We start from the raw sequence: 13409 nt of genomic DNA on the forward strand, positions 1-13409 counted from the left end.
CATCATTTTCCTTCCGGAGCATGCATAGGCATCGCATATCATATCTTGCATATCATACATGTTTTGCATCATGTTGCTTGCGCATTCCTCGTTGTTGATTGTGTTTCCGTTTGTTTGTGTTCTTGTCTTGGGTAGAGCCGGGATACGAGTTCGTGAACGAGGAACCTGTCGAGTACGCTTACGAGGATCAAGCTTTCGACAACTCTGAGAACCTTGCAGGCAAGATGACCACCCCTCGAAATCACTTCTATCTTTGCTATGCTAGTTGTTTCGCTCTATTGCCATGCTCCGCTACCTATCACTTGCTATATCATGCCTCCTATTTCAGCCATGTCAGCCCTAACCATCCTTTCCTAGCAAACCGTTGTTTGGCTATGTTACCGCTTTTGCTCAGCCCCTCTTATAGCGTTGCTAGTTGCAGGTGAAGTTGAAGTTTGTTCCATGTCGGAACATGGATATGATGGGATATCACAATATCTCTTATTTTATTAATGCATCTATATATTTTGGTAAAGGGTGGAAGGCTCGGCCTTATGCCTGGTGATTTGTTCCACTCTTGCCGCCCTAGTACTGTTATACCGGGATTATGTTCCTTGAGTTCGCGTTCCTTACACGGTCGGGTGATTTATGGGACCCCCTTGACAGTTCGCCTTGAATAAAACTCCTCTAGCATGGCCCAACTTTGGTTTTACTATTTTCCGCCTAAGCCTTTTGCCCCGGGTTTTCGCGAGCCCGAGGGTCATCTTATTTTAACCCCCCCGGGCCAGTGCTCCTTCGAGTGTTGGTCCGAACTGAGCAGACTGCGGGGCCCCCTCCTGGAAACTCGAGGTCTGGTTTTACTCGTAGGATGTCTCATCCGGTGTGCCCTGAGAACGAGATATGTGCAGCTCCTATCGGGATTTGTCGGCACATTCGGGCGGCTTTGCTGGTCTTGTTTTACCATTGTCGAGATGTCTTGTAAACCGGGATTCCGAGACTGTTCGGGTCTTTCCGGGAGAAGGTTTATCCTTCGTTGACCGTGAGAGCTTATGATGGGCTAAGTTGGGACACCCCTGCAGGGTAATATCTTTCGAAAGCCGTGCCCGCGGTTATGAGGCAGATGGGAATTTGTTAATGTCCGGTTTTAGATAACTTGTCACTTGACCCAATTAAAATACACCAAGTGCGTGTGTAGCCGTGATGGTCTCTTCTCTGCGGAATCCGGGAAGTGAACACGGTCTGTGTTATGTTTGACGTAAGTAGGTGTTCAGGACCTCTTCTTGGTCATTGCTAGATGACGTCCGTTCCTTTGCTTCTCTTCTCGCTCTCATTTGCGCAAGTTAGCCACCATATATGTTTTGCCGCTGCAGCTCCACCTCTTTGCACCTCTTGTCCTATAAGCTTAAATAGTCTTGATCTCGCGGGTGTGAGATTGCTGAGTCCCCGTGACTCACAGATACTTCCAACAACAGTTGCAGGTGCCGACGATGCCAGTGCAGACGATGGCGTCGATCTCAAGTGGGAGTTCGACGAGGAACGTGGTCGTTATTATGTGTCTTTTCCTGATGATCAGTAGTGGAGCCCAGTTGGGACAATCGGGGATCTAGCATTTGGGGTTGTCTTATTTTCATCTGGATTTTGACCGTACTCGGTCTATATGATTGTATTTTGGATGATGTATGAATGATATTTATGTATTGTGTGAAGTGGCGATTGTAAGCCAACTCTTTATCCCATTCTTGTTCATTACATGGGATTGTGTGAAGATGACCCTTCTTGCGACAAAACCACTATGCGGTTATGCCTCTAAGTCGTGCCCCGACACGTGGGAGATATAGCCGCATCATGGGCGTTACAATTCCGGTCGCAGCAACACGGGAACCGAGGAATGAACAATGATGGCGAGAGGTATCACTGCATCAAGAATTCATAAGATGGTGTGCAATTCCCATGACATTCTTGACATAAGGCGGTAATACTTCAGGGTAGAACAGAATCAAACGCTGGATTGGCATTTTGATCTGCGAAATACAACTACTTTGACCCAATCCTAGATATGGATGAGGTATTGGAGTTTGTTTCTCCTAGTCATTCTGAAATAGAATGGCTTGACGGACCACTAGAGTAATAGGCATCGATAATAACGATTGCCAACTACTCCTTACTATCAATTGATAGACGAGGGCCGGAAAACAACTAAAGAGGGACAACTCAAAAGAACATCTGATTTTCTGAGTTGTGGATGCATAGATTAGTATGTCGAGCAAAGCTCAACATTTCTTCCGGATAACCCATGTAGAAAGGTAGAACTGGCAGATTCACAATGTAGAACGAAGAACTCATGAAGAGCACTCTTATTGTGATCTTTTGGTTCAAAGGAACTCCTGCCAAGGATGGTTCATGGTATTTGGAAGAATGATATACCACGGACCTCGAAGACTATCACAAGGTTACTAGTATCCTAAAGGTACGAGCAACACTATCAACACGAGGTAAGTAGAGTGAATCTTGGGTCAAGAACCCAGGAGTAGAATACCTACTACTAAATGGCATCACGGGATGCTTTCGAGAATGGTGGCGAGAATCATCACACCGGGAACACAAAACATGGCTAGTTTACTAGGTAATCTTCTAAGACACCTAGGGTCGTAATAATAATTCCAACATATATGTCGAGGCAATAGAATACGTCAACTCAGCAATTAGTGTGATTAACCTGGCCTAAAAGAACAACAAAACCAGAGGGAAGGGATTTTGCAAATGCATCAGATGGTTTAGAAACCTGGGATGACTCGGACAGCATAACGGCTGTAAATGCTCAAAAATATTTGAGACATCGTGCAAAAATGGTGGCATAACCACTCAAATCACAATATCAAGGTTCCACGACCAACTATGCACACACGGAAGTAGTAGGAACTGAACTGAGGCTTAAATCCAACAAACTTATGAGTCTACTGATTAGTAACACGTGATCCTGATAGAAAGAAGAGAAAGCCTAGTTCTTAAGCCCTGTAGAAAGGAAGAGGTTGACTCATATCAGAAGGGCAGAAGGTAAAGGAATAAAAAGAGCCTTACGTTCCCTTCCACAATCAATTCCCTTACATAACTAAAGAATTTCTAGACTCAACTTCGACTAGTTTTGCTTGGTAATCCTACAGGCAGACAGGCTCTGATACCAAAGCTGTCAGGACCCCGATTCCAAGTCACATCAATCTAGCCGGTAACATCTCATATCACTTTGCGGCCTCACGCACGGTATTCCCACGGGTGTCTCCTTACCATGGCCCGGGACCGTTTGCGCCTTTTGGCTCACGTATATGATAGTGTCGCTAGCATCCATATGACAGAGAACCCGGGCCAACATGACTAGTCGTGAACCCAAAGTGGCACTAACTTACAGGGACAGGCATACATGAATCAACATCGAGCATGTCGGTCAGCAGCGTGCGAATCCGGGCTGTAGCACTGGGCTAAGAGGACTCCGGTGAACCGGGCTGTACCAGGCTAGGTAGGACTCCGGATATCACCGCGTGACATTTCCCAAAAGGGACAGACACAGGAACGAAGTGATTCACATGCCGGCCAGTCAAGTCTTCCGGAGCAGTAGCGCTGGGCTAGCAGGACTCCGGTGAACCGGGCTGTAGCGGACTACTATGGCTCATGGAAGCACAAGACTACATTTCCCCATACGAGAGGCTACCAAGGATAAACAACTAGGTTGTCGGATCCCACACATACCAAGCATTTCAATCATATACACAATATGCTCAATATGTGTAAATACAACATGGCATCACAACATAACTCTACGACTCAAGTATGTATTCATTAGGCTCCGAGGAGCAAGATATTACAAACATGGGTCTCGTGACCCAACATTCAGAGCATACAAGTCAAAGCACATGCGGAAGCTTAACATGTCTGAGTACAGACATCTACAAATGAAAAAGGCTAAGAAGCCTGACTGTCTACCAAATCCTGTCGAGGGCACAAGATCGTAGCTGAGGTATCAAGCTAAACGTTGAAGTCCACACGGAACTACTAGCGAGACTGACGTCTCTCTACAAAACATAAAATAAGCAAACGTGAGTACAAATGTACCCAGCAAGACTTACATCAGAACTAACTACATATGCATCGGTATCAACAAAGGGGGTGGTGGAGTTGGACTGCAGCAAGCCATCTTGACTCAGTGGCTATCCTAAACTATGAATGCAAGTAACTCTTCTGAGGTGGCGCACACGAGTCCACATATTCACCATATCAATACACCACTATGGATTCGCTCCCGTCTCCCTACGAGAACGCCATCCATAGCACTCACGCTTATCTTGCGCATTTTAGAGTATCCAGTTTCACTTGTCTATGAACTGTACAGGTAACCCAGAAGTCCTTTACCGCGGACACGGCTATTCGAATAGATGATGATAACCCTGCAGGGGTGTACTTCTTCACACACGCTCTCACCACTTATCGCCGTTTACACGACATGTACTCGACAACCTTCAAGCGGAAGCCCAGCGAGGGTGGCGGCCACGGCCTACCTAAACACTCAAGTCTCTAGTCCAGGTTTATCGCCTATTCAGGTTCCATCCGCAGGGAGTCCGGCCGACGTTTCCACATACGGCCCCGAACGATGTGTACAGGGTTCCGAGACACCAAACGGGCGCCCGGCATGCCCGGCCACGTGCCTACCGCATCACAGCCCACCCCTCGGGTCAGCGCTGCGCACGGCCTCCAGCATACTACAAACACCAGAAACTACTTGCAACTCCTGGACGGAGGACAAGGGTGTTAAGAAGCCCAGAGAGTCAATTAAGGATCCCAATGTGTGGTGGTAGTTGATCATGGATCACAAACACAGAACTCAGTTCCTAAGGACGACTTCAATGAAAGAACCCACCATGTACTCCTACATGGCCTCTCATCGATACCTTTACCAAATCGTGTTCACACACTTAGCTCTCAACAGTAATACATGTTCACACACCTCCGATTCATCTCCGATGAATCAGACCTGACTCTACTCTAAGCAGTACCAGGCATGACAAACAAGCATGAATGAGTAGGCACAACAGGGCTCAAACAACTCCTACTCATGCTAGTGGGTTTCATCTATTTACTGCGGCAATGACAGGTTATGCAGAGGAAAGGGGTTCAACTACCGCAGCATGTAACAGTTGAATCGTTGTTGTCCTAATGCAGTAAAAGAGAGCAGGAGCGAGAGAGTGGGATTGTATCAGAATGAACAAGGGGGTTTTGCTTGCCAGGCACTTCTGAAGATAGTATAGTTCTTCATCGGTGTCATCGATCTCATCGTCGAAACCACGTCTCACTACTAGGAAAAGGGCTATAGACAATATGCACACTGGTGCACCACTATTATATAGCAGTGGCGCACCGTGTGCTGGTGCGCCATTAGTGTGATAGACACTAATGGCGCACCACAACTATGGTGCGCCACTACTAACAAAATTATTTTTTTCTTTTTTCCAAAAATACTAATGGCGCACCGTGTGCTACTAACAAAATTAGTGTGATAGACACTAATGACGCACCACAAACATGGTGCGCCACTACTAACAAAATTAACTAGTAATGGCGCACCAGTCACCCCGTGCGCCATTGCTAACCCTTCCCCCACTAAAAATTCTTCTATCTTCCCCATCTCTCTCACCCGACCCGCCCACCCCGACCCGTACTGCGCCGCCGCTCCCCCGCTCCGACCCTCGCCCCAGCGGCGACAAGCCCTTCCGCCCCCACCATCTCCGTCCCGTTCGAGGTGAGGCCCTCGCCCGGCCGCCCTGCCCGGCCGCCCGGTCCTCCCCACCCCAAGGTCAGGGCCTCCGCCGTCAAGTTCCTCTCCCACCCCAAGGTCAGGGGCAAGCGGCTAGGGTTTCGCCCGCGTCGCCTCCCACCTCCCGTCCCCGCCCAGGCCGCCATGTTCCAGCTAGGCTCCGCCCCCGGGAAGGTCTTCTGGGCGTGGCACCGGTGGAAGATGCTCCTCTCGCTGGGCGTCGCCGGCGCCGGCTACGCAGCCTACCGCTTCTACGACGCGCACCAGAAGCAGCTCGTTCGGGTGGAGCAGCGCCGAGGAGGAGCGTGCCGCCGACGAGATCATCAAGAATCAGTGAGCACACAGACCCAAACCACCACCAGATTTGTTTTTCTTGTGTATGTATTGGTGGGTGATGCAGGGTACCCTGTGATGTGCTGCTTATAGCAATATCGTCTTAGCGCTAGCAAACTACAGTAGTTCTGTGATGCATAGGATCTCGGATACAACCACGCTGCCATTTGCTATGCACTACCTACATTCGCGGATAATGGAGGAGCTGGATACTTTGCACCTGACCGAGAGGCTGCTGCAAGGGTAATCTTGCTTGCATTTTAGTGTCTGCATACGTTTGATAATCTTCCTTGTATCAAGCATCAAGATTTCGATGCTGGATTTCTGCCTATGTTCCTTTATGTCCCATTTTGTGGGTGCTTTTTTTTGTTGAATTTGTACCTCGGTATTTAGACTCTTAGTTATGTGTTCTGACTATTGAATATTGATAACCATAAGTAGCCTGATTGGAGTTGGGAAGAAACTCCTGTAAATATTTAGAAGGAGTTGGGTTTTCTAAATATTTCTAATTTCAGGTGGAGCGGGCTAGACGACGCTGAAGTAGTCATCTTCGTCGGTCCCGTCACTGCATATGCATACTCCTTCAATTTTTCCCTCCTACTGGTACATATTCTTCCCAAGTTCCACTCCATTGCTAATTCTGAAATTTTGTTTGCTTAATTCGAATCTGAATTTATTTTTCCTTGATTAGATTTCTAACATTGCATTCTAATTATTTCATGTTGCTGCTTGCATCACTTTTTCAGGTGTTGTGATCTGGAGAAGCTCAAGTAGTCATCTTCGTCCATCACGTCACTGCATACGCATACGCCTCTGATTTTTGACTCCTGGTACATACTCTTCCCAAGTTCCCCTTGGTGGCTAATTCTGTATTTTTTTGCTTAATTCAAATCTGAATTAATAATTCAGATTTTTTGTTTCCTTGATTGAAATATGAATTAAATTTTGCTTCATTGCTATGTAACACTGCCTTCTAATCCGAAAAATCTGACAGATGTCACAACACTCATATGCTTATAAAACACATGTTTCATAATAAATAGATGAACTACATACATGCTCTCCTTTTTATTGATTAGTTGGTTTAGCCCCCAAACTATCTTATATTATCTAAAAGAAGGCAGACATAATTAGTTTTCCTGCAATTTTTGTTAGTTCTCTGTATTGTTTTTGTTGATTTTTTATCTATTCTTCTATATCCACTCATACAGTAGCTGTACGTATGTACAATATTTTGGAATGCAGCTCAAAGGAATAGGAACATTTCCCGCAAAAAAAGGAATAGGATTGTGCTCCTCCCAAAAGACAAAAGCAAGAGTAAGTATTGCTTCTCACACCCTATAGAAAAAATAATGTCACAAATCACTTTTTCCCTTGAAATATTTACGGTAGCAAATATTCATCTAATGCAGCACTGCAGACAATAAAAATCCAGCACCAACAATGAATAGCTGGAGTAAACAAAACAAGCAAACCAAATCGTGTCGGCCCTCGAGGAAGGGTTGCAGTGTCGAGGAGCAGCAGACATGTAAATCTGACTGCAATTCATGTATGTCTCTTCCTATTTATTTGTTGTTCAACTGTGTTATTTGTTTACTACGACAGATTTGAGTAATTGTCGGTCATGTAGCTAATGTAGGCGCAGCTTCATGAACGTCTGCCAAGGTTCTTAGTGAGGGCTTCCTCTAAGATGCTTTCAGATTTTTGATTATCTAGCATATATATGCAGTGAAGATGTCTCTGAATAGGATACATGGTGTTCATGTTCTGTTAGATAATTTTATTCTTGTGTAGTTTGATTTAAAAGATGATAGGTCAGAATGACAGAATGTGATTAGTTTTGCTTTTGCTGCTGATACACATGATTTTACTTTTGTTTTTGATTGTTTCTTCTTCAGTTTCTTAAGGCTAGAACACTACAGTGATTGATTATGCACCTGAAGGATTAATGAAACTGCTTGGACTGAATTTCTCTTTAAAATACATGGTGCTTGTTTGGGATGATTGGGCAAAAATAGTTGGGAATTGGTTTTTTATTATATGCAAAGCTTCAAGCCTTGGGGTCTTGCTGACATTAGTTGTTTCAAGTTCAGAACTTTTTCACCGCTGACTATACTCTCTCAAGTTCAGGTCACGGTGGATGGTTTGAGAGGAGGGAGGCAGAGCAGAGACAAACGGCGCATTCCGTCATGCATGTGTGTGGATTTGTATCATCCTACTACTGTATTGCTTTGTTTTACAGTAATAAATAAAGAGATGAATCAGATTTTCTTTGGTTCGTTAGCAAAATTTTACACATCAAGTATTTGATCTCAGATCTTCTATTTCGGTTTGGTATATGAGCCTTTTGCCCATAGACTAACATGTCCCTTAACCTGTCTGCTTGGTGATACTTTTTTGTATCAGCAAGTAGTTACGGATTGAACAAGCAGTTACTGATTATGCCTTATCTCAATGCATACTAACTTTCTATGAGTACCTGGTTTGCTGCAGCCCTTTTGCCCATAGACTAATATATGCACTTTCTTTTAGAATTGAGCATACCCTGCTTGTCATTAGCACTCTCGTTACAACATCTACATCTCTCTTTACACAAGATTACCTGTTTCTTACTTTCCAGTAATGATCATCCTCATCCACCCATACGTCGTCTAGACAATTATTAGAGCATTTCTTTCACAACGTAAAGCATCGGCAAAAAACATCAAAATATAGCGTACTAACTTGGCGTTGGTTTCCTTATCTACTATCCCGTACATATATAACCAATGTCTTTGAGTGACCTTTTTTTATTATCTGATATTGCATACTTCGATATCGCCTGTTGATGTGCCTTCGAATGTAAACGTCTAACTACTTTATCATCCCCAACATCCAGGGTGCGTAGACAAGACTGATGTTGCTCAAATGCGAGCATATGTGCCCATGTTGAAGGAGTTTTGCCCTCTGTCTATGACTCAAGTGTCAATGATGCCTCTCCATATTATCGCTACCATGTCTTATTTGTTTTGGTTGCTCAGCAAATGTTTTGCTGTACAAGAATTAGACGACACTGGACCTGTATAATTATGGGCTACTCATGCAGTTTATTATTTAAGTTTCGAATGATGTTATCTGTTTCTATTATGCATGCTTTCACATAAATGTTTCCATCAAACATTCCCTATGATCATATCTCCAAAACTTACAAGGATTCCCCAATGGATCCTGTACACATTCCACCAATGCTTATTCCTTTCTTTCTAATAGGATTGTAAATATTCTGTGTACCAATCTGCCCCTAAATATATTTATGTTCACTCTCACAATAGATGCCTTACTCTCGCCCCTTACACCATCGGCGCAACGGGTCATCTAGTATTATCAAAAGGTAAATGCCCTGATTATTTAGCTCTGTCAGATAAATACTCGTCGAAAGTGGGCTCCTATCAAAATTCATTTCCATTATAATCATACTCATACAATATTCACACCATGTAATTCTGGAAATATATGCTCATATCTAGTTCTGCATAAAAAGTGATAGTATTGACATGTTATAAATAGTTTGTTTTTTTTATGTTTATTTTGTTACATTTTGCAGGGATAAAGTGAAGAAAAAGAAGAAAAGATTACTAGAAGATTAGTTTTAGGATTTTCTTTTATTTCCTTGCAATTTTCCTTTTATTGGAAACTTGTAAAGACATTGTAATATTCTTACTATAATAAAAATTATGATTCTATTTCATTTTTTGTTTTAAAATTATTTTTCCTTATAGGTTGTTTTCTGTAAATTTAGATTTTTTTGTTTTCCAAATACATTACTAGTGGCGCATTTAAGCCCTTATTAGTGGCGCACCTTCCTTTATTACTAGTGGCGCATCTATAAGGTTATTAGTGGCGCACCTGGAGGGAATACCAGTGGAGCACCGAATGGTATACTAATGTCGCACCACATGGTGCGCCATTAGTATTTAATCCTAGTGGCGTGGTACTAGTGGCGCACCAGTAGTGTGCCATTAGTAGGCAAAACTGGTGCGCCACTAGTAGGTCTTTTCCTAGTAGTGTCTACTGAGAGGGGACAAACACCGGCAACAAAAGAAAGAACACAATCAGTGCAATGCGCAATATGATACATGATCATGACATGTCAACATGCTGTGATTAGAGCTAATGCAACTAGAACAGAAGGGTTTGAGCTTATTTGAAACAAGGGTTCAAATTCAAACTCAAGTTATGAGCACCATAAAATGCATTATCATGTTTTGATCTAAACGGCAAGGTTAAGTGCTTTGTCATGCATGAAACCAGTACAGATGGATATATTGGATTTTTCTGATCATTTTTCGTATATAAATTATTTCATTCTGAGTTATGGTTGAATTTCTATGAATTTTTGAAGTTTTCGATATTTTCTAATAAATCATTTCTGATTTAATTTAAATCCCAGAAAACATTTACTGCATCAGCATGTTGTAGGTGTGATGTCACCAAGTCAACAAGGGCGGTCCAGGTCATACCTGGGCTATGGGTCCCACGTGTCAGTCTCTAAAGCTTTAATTAAAAAGGTTTAGTTTTAAACCATGGATTACCTGGGCAGTGGGGCCCATTGTCAGTGACACATGATTTAGTTAGCGGGGTGATTAACCCCTAACAGTGGTAATTAGCACTAATTATAGCCCTAAACTAATCAGTCAGAGGCTGGCCCCACATGTCATGGACACAGGGTGGGGTCCAGCCGAGGTCAAAGTGGGTCAACCCACCGGCGTTTTAGCTGCCGGCGGGGTCAACGCGGCGGAGGGCGTCGGAAACGCTCCTCCAACGACCATTTGAGCGGCGGAGCGGCTCTGCGGAACCAGTGCGCTGCGGCGCATCGAGTGGTGGCAGTGCGAGGTACTGGGGCGGCCGGAGTTGAGCGTGGCATCGACCTACGCTGAGCACGATGCACGGTAGGGGGAGGTGTTGGGGTCAACGCGGCCGGAGTTGGGGCGGCCGAAGCTCGGACAACGACGGAACCGGCGCTACGGTGCACGGTAGGTGTTGGTCTACGAGCTTTTGGAGACGTGCTGAGCACGATGGGATGCTTGGACGCGAGCGGCGCCCGCTCTAGCCACGGTGGCTTCATGAATGGCGGCGAGGAGCTCTCGGCTCTGACGTCTAGAGCAGTTAGGGAACGAGGATGAGCTCGGGGAGCAGGGGAAATACGGCGGGGCTCACGGCGGGGTCGAAGCAGAGCTCAGCAGACTCGGGGAGGCATCCGGGACGGCGTACGGTCGCCGGCGATCTCAGTGCAGAGGCAGCGGGGCCGAGCTCGATGGCGAGGCTCCACTGCTTCTGGAGATGCGTGACTCGTCGAGGACGAAGAGGAGGTTGTAGCGGAGCTCCCGGACACGGCTCCAGGGCGAGGGGTGGCCCGAGAGCGCGGTGGCAGCGAGCGGTGGCGACGGGGACGTTCGGTGGTGTGTGCGAGAGGGACAGGGGAGGGAATGAGCACGGAGGGAGGAGTGAGAGGGGCCCGGGGTGGCGCGTGGCGTCGTCCAGAGGGGTCGAGGAGGCCAACCAAGCAGGAGGTGGCGCGCGCGTGTGCGCACACAGCGGGCACACGCCCTCCTGCCCACTAGTAGGAAGTTGAAGACGGTGGAGGGACAGGTGGGCTGGGTCAGCAGGAGTTGGGCCAGGTGGGCTGCACAGGTAAGTAAGGTAGGTTTCCTTCCTTTTCTATTTTTCTGTTCCTTTAGGACTTTATTAAAAATGCCAGGAAATTTCCAAAAATCATGAAACTAATCATGGCTACTGTTTAGAATATATCCAACAGTAAACATTTTAGTTTCTGATTATTTGAGCATTTAAAATATTGTATAGCATTTAAATGCCCAAATGCAAATAGAGCATGATTTAATTCAGAGCCCAAATATGTCATGGAAAAATGTGCATCACCTCTGGTTACTGTTTACAGCATTTTCCATAAATGATGAACATTTTTGGAAGCCATTTGGATTTACTAAAAATATTTTAGGTGAACCTAGTGAATTCCTTTGATGCTAGGGGTTTAGGCAATCCCCAGTTCAAGTTTCTTTCAAGATTAAACATGATGCACACATGAGGCTAGCCTAGTGCATTACCAGAAGCTAGGGATGTGACAGGAACTCTCACTGAAAGCACAAATGTCGGTGTCAAAACCGGCGGATCTCGGGTAGGGGGTCCCGAACTATGCGTCTAGGATCAATGGTAATAGGAGACGGGGGACAGGATGTTTACCCAGGTTCGGGCCCTCTCTATGGAATTAATACCCTACTTCCTGCTTGATTGATCTTGATGAATATGAGGATTACAAGAGTTGATCTACCACGAGATCGTAATGGCTAAACCCTAGAAGTCTAGACTATATGACTATGGTAATGTGTGTCCTTTCCGGACTAACCCCTCCGGTTTATATAGACACCGGGGGGATCTAGGGTTTACATAGAGTCGGTTACATAAGAAGGAATCCTCAATCGCCAAGCTTGCCTTCCACGCCAAGTAGAGTCCAATCCAGACACGGGTACAGTCTTCGGCCTTCATGTCTTCACAGCCCATCAGTCCGGCCCATGGATAACAGGCCGGACGCCTGAGGACCCCTTAGTCCAGGACTCCCGCAACCACCATTATCTTCAATATCGTCATACATTTTAGGGGTCATCTATGGTTGGTAAACCAAATCAATGAGGGACTATTACCTGTGTTATCCTGCAATTCTCACAAACACATTAGTCCCTCAACGACGTTTGTCATCGATACTCCAAAACCAACTAGGGGTGGCACTAGATTCACTTACAATCTCCCCCTTTTTGGTGATTTATGACAAACTGGTTGAAGTTTTCAACAGGGATAAAGTTATGTGAAACTTAGAGTATGTGTTCATTGGCTTCATAAGTTGAAAGAGTGTCGGTGGAAAACGACACCTATGGGATCACAAGAATCCCTACTACGGTTGCCGGGGCGCGGGGTTGTGAGAAGAGCAGGATTAACAGTCAACACAAGGATCGTTTACCCAGGTTCGGGCCGCGAGGATGCGTAACACCCTAGTCCTGCTTTGGTGTGTATTTGAGAGAGTTCTTGAGCTGTCGAACTAGCTACGGTGGCTGCGTAGTTCAAAAGAGCCGAATCCCTCTCCAGTACGCCATGGGCCTCCTTTTATAGTCGAAAGGGGCTGCCAAAGTGGCACACAGGAGGTGGAAAGGTATACAGTGTCGCGAACTTATCGCCCGTGTTACAGGACAAGACGCATTTAATGCCTAGCTTAGGTGTCCCTTAGCTTTATTGGGGACGGGAACGAGGC

General features: G+C 45.4%; 1 long non-coding RNA gene across 1 annotated transcript; it reads left to right on the forward strand.

Moving 5' to 3' along the window:
* Positions 1-6724: 6724 nt before the first annotated feature.
* On the forward strand, positions 6725-8847 carry LOC120962863 (uncharacterized). Its single transcript, XR_005754025.3, has 3 exons — positions 6725-6942; positions 7358-7661; positions 8243-8847. It is a non-coding gene; the product is annotated as an uncharacterized lncRNA (long non-coding RNA).
* The last annotated feature ends 4562 nt before the right edge of the window (positions 8848-13409 follow it).

Source organism: Aegilops tauschii, chromosome 4 (genome assembly GCF_002575655.3).
Source record: "Aegilops tauschii subsp. strangulata cultivar AL8/78 chromosome 4, Aet v6.0, whole genome shotgun sequence".
NCBI classification, from domain to species: domain Eukaryota; kingdom Viridiplantae; phylum Streptophyta; class Magnoliopsida; order Poales; family Poaceae; genus Aegilops; species Aegilops tauschii.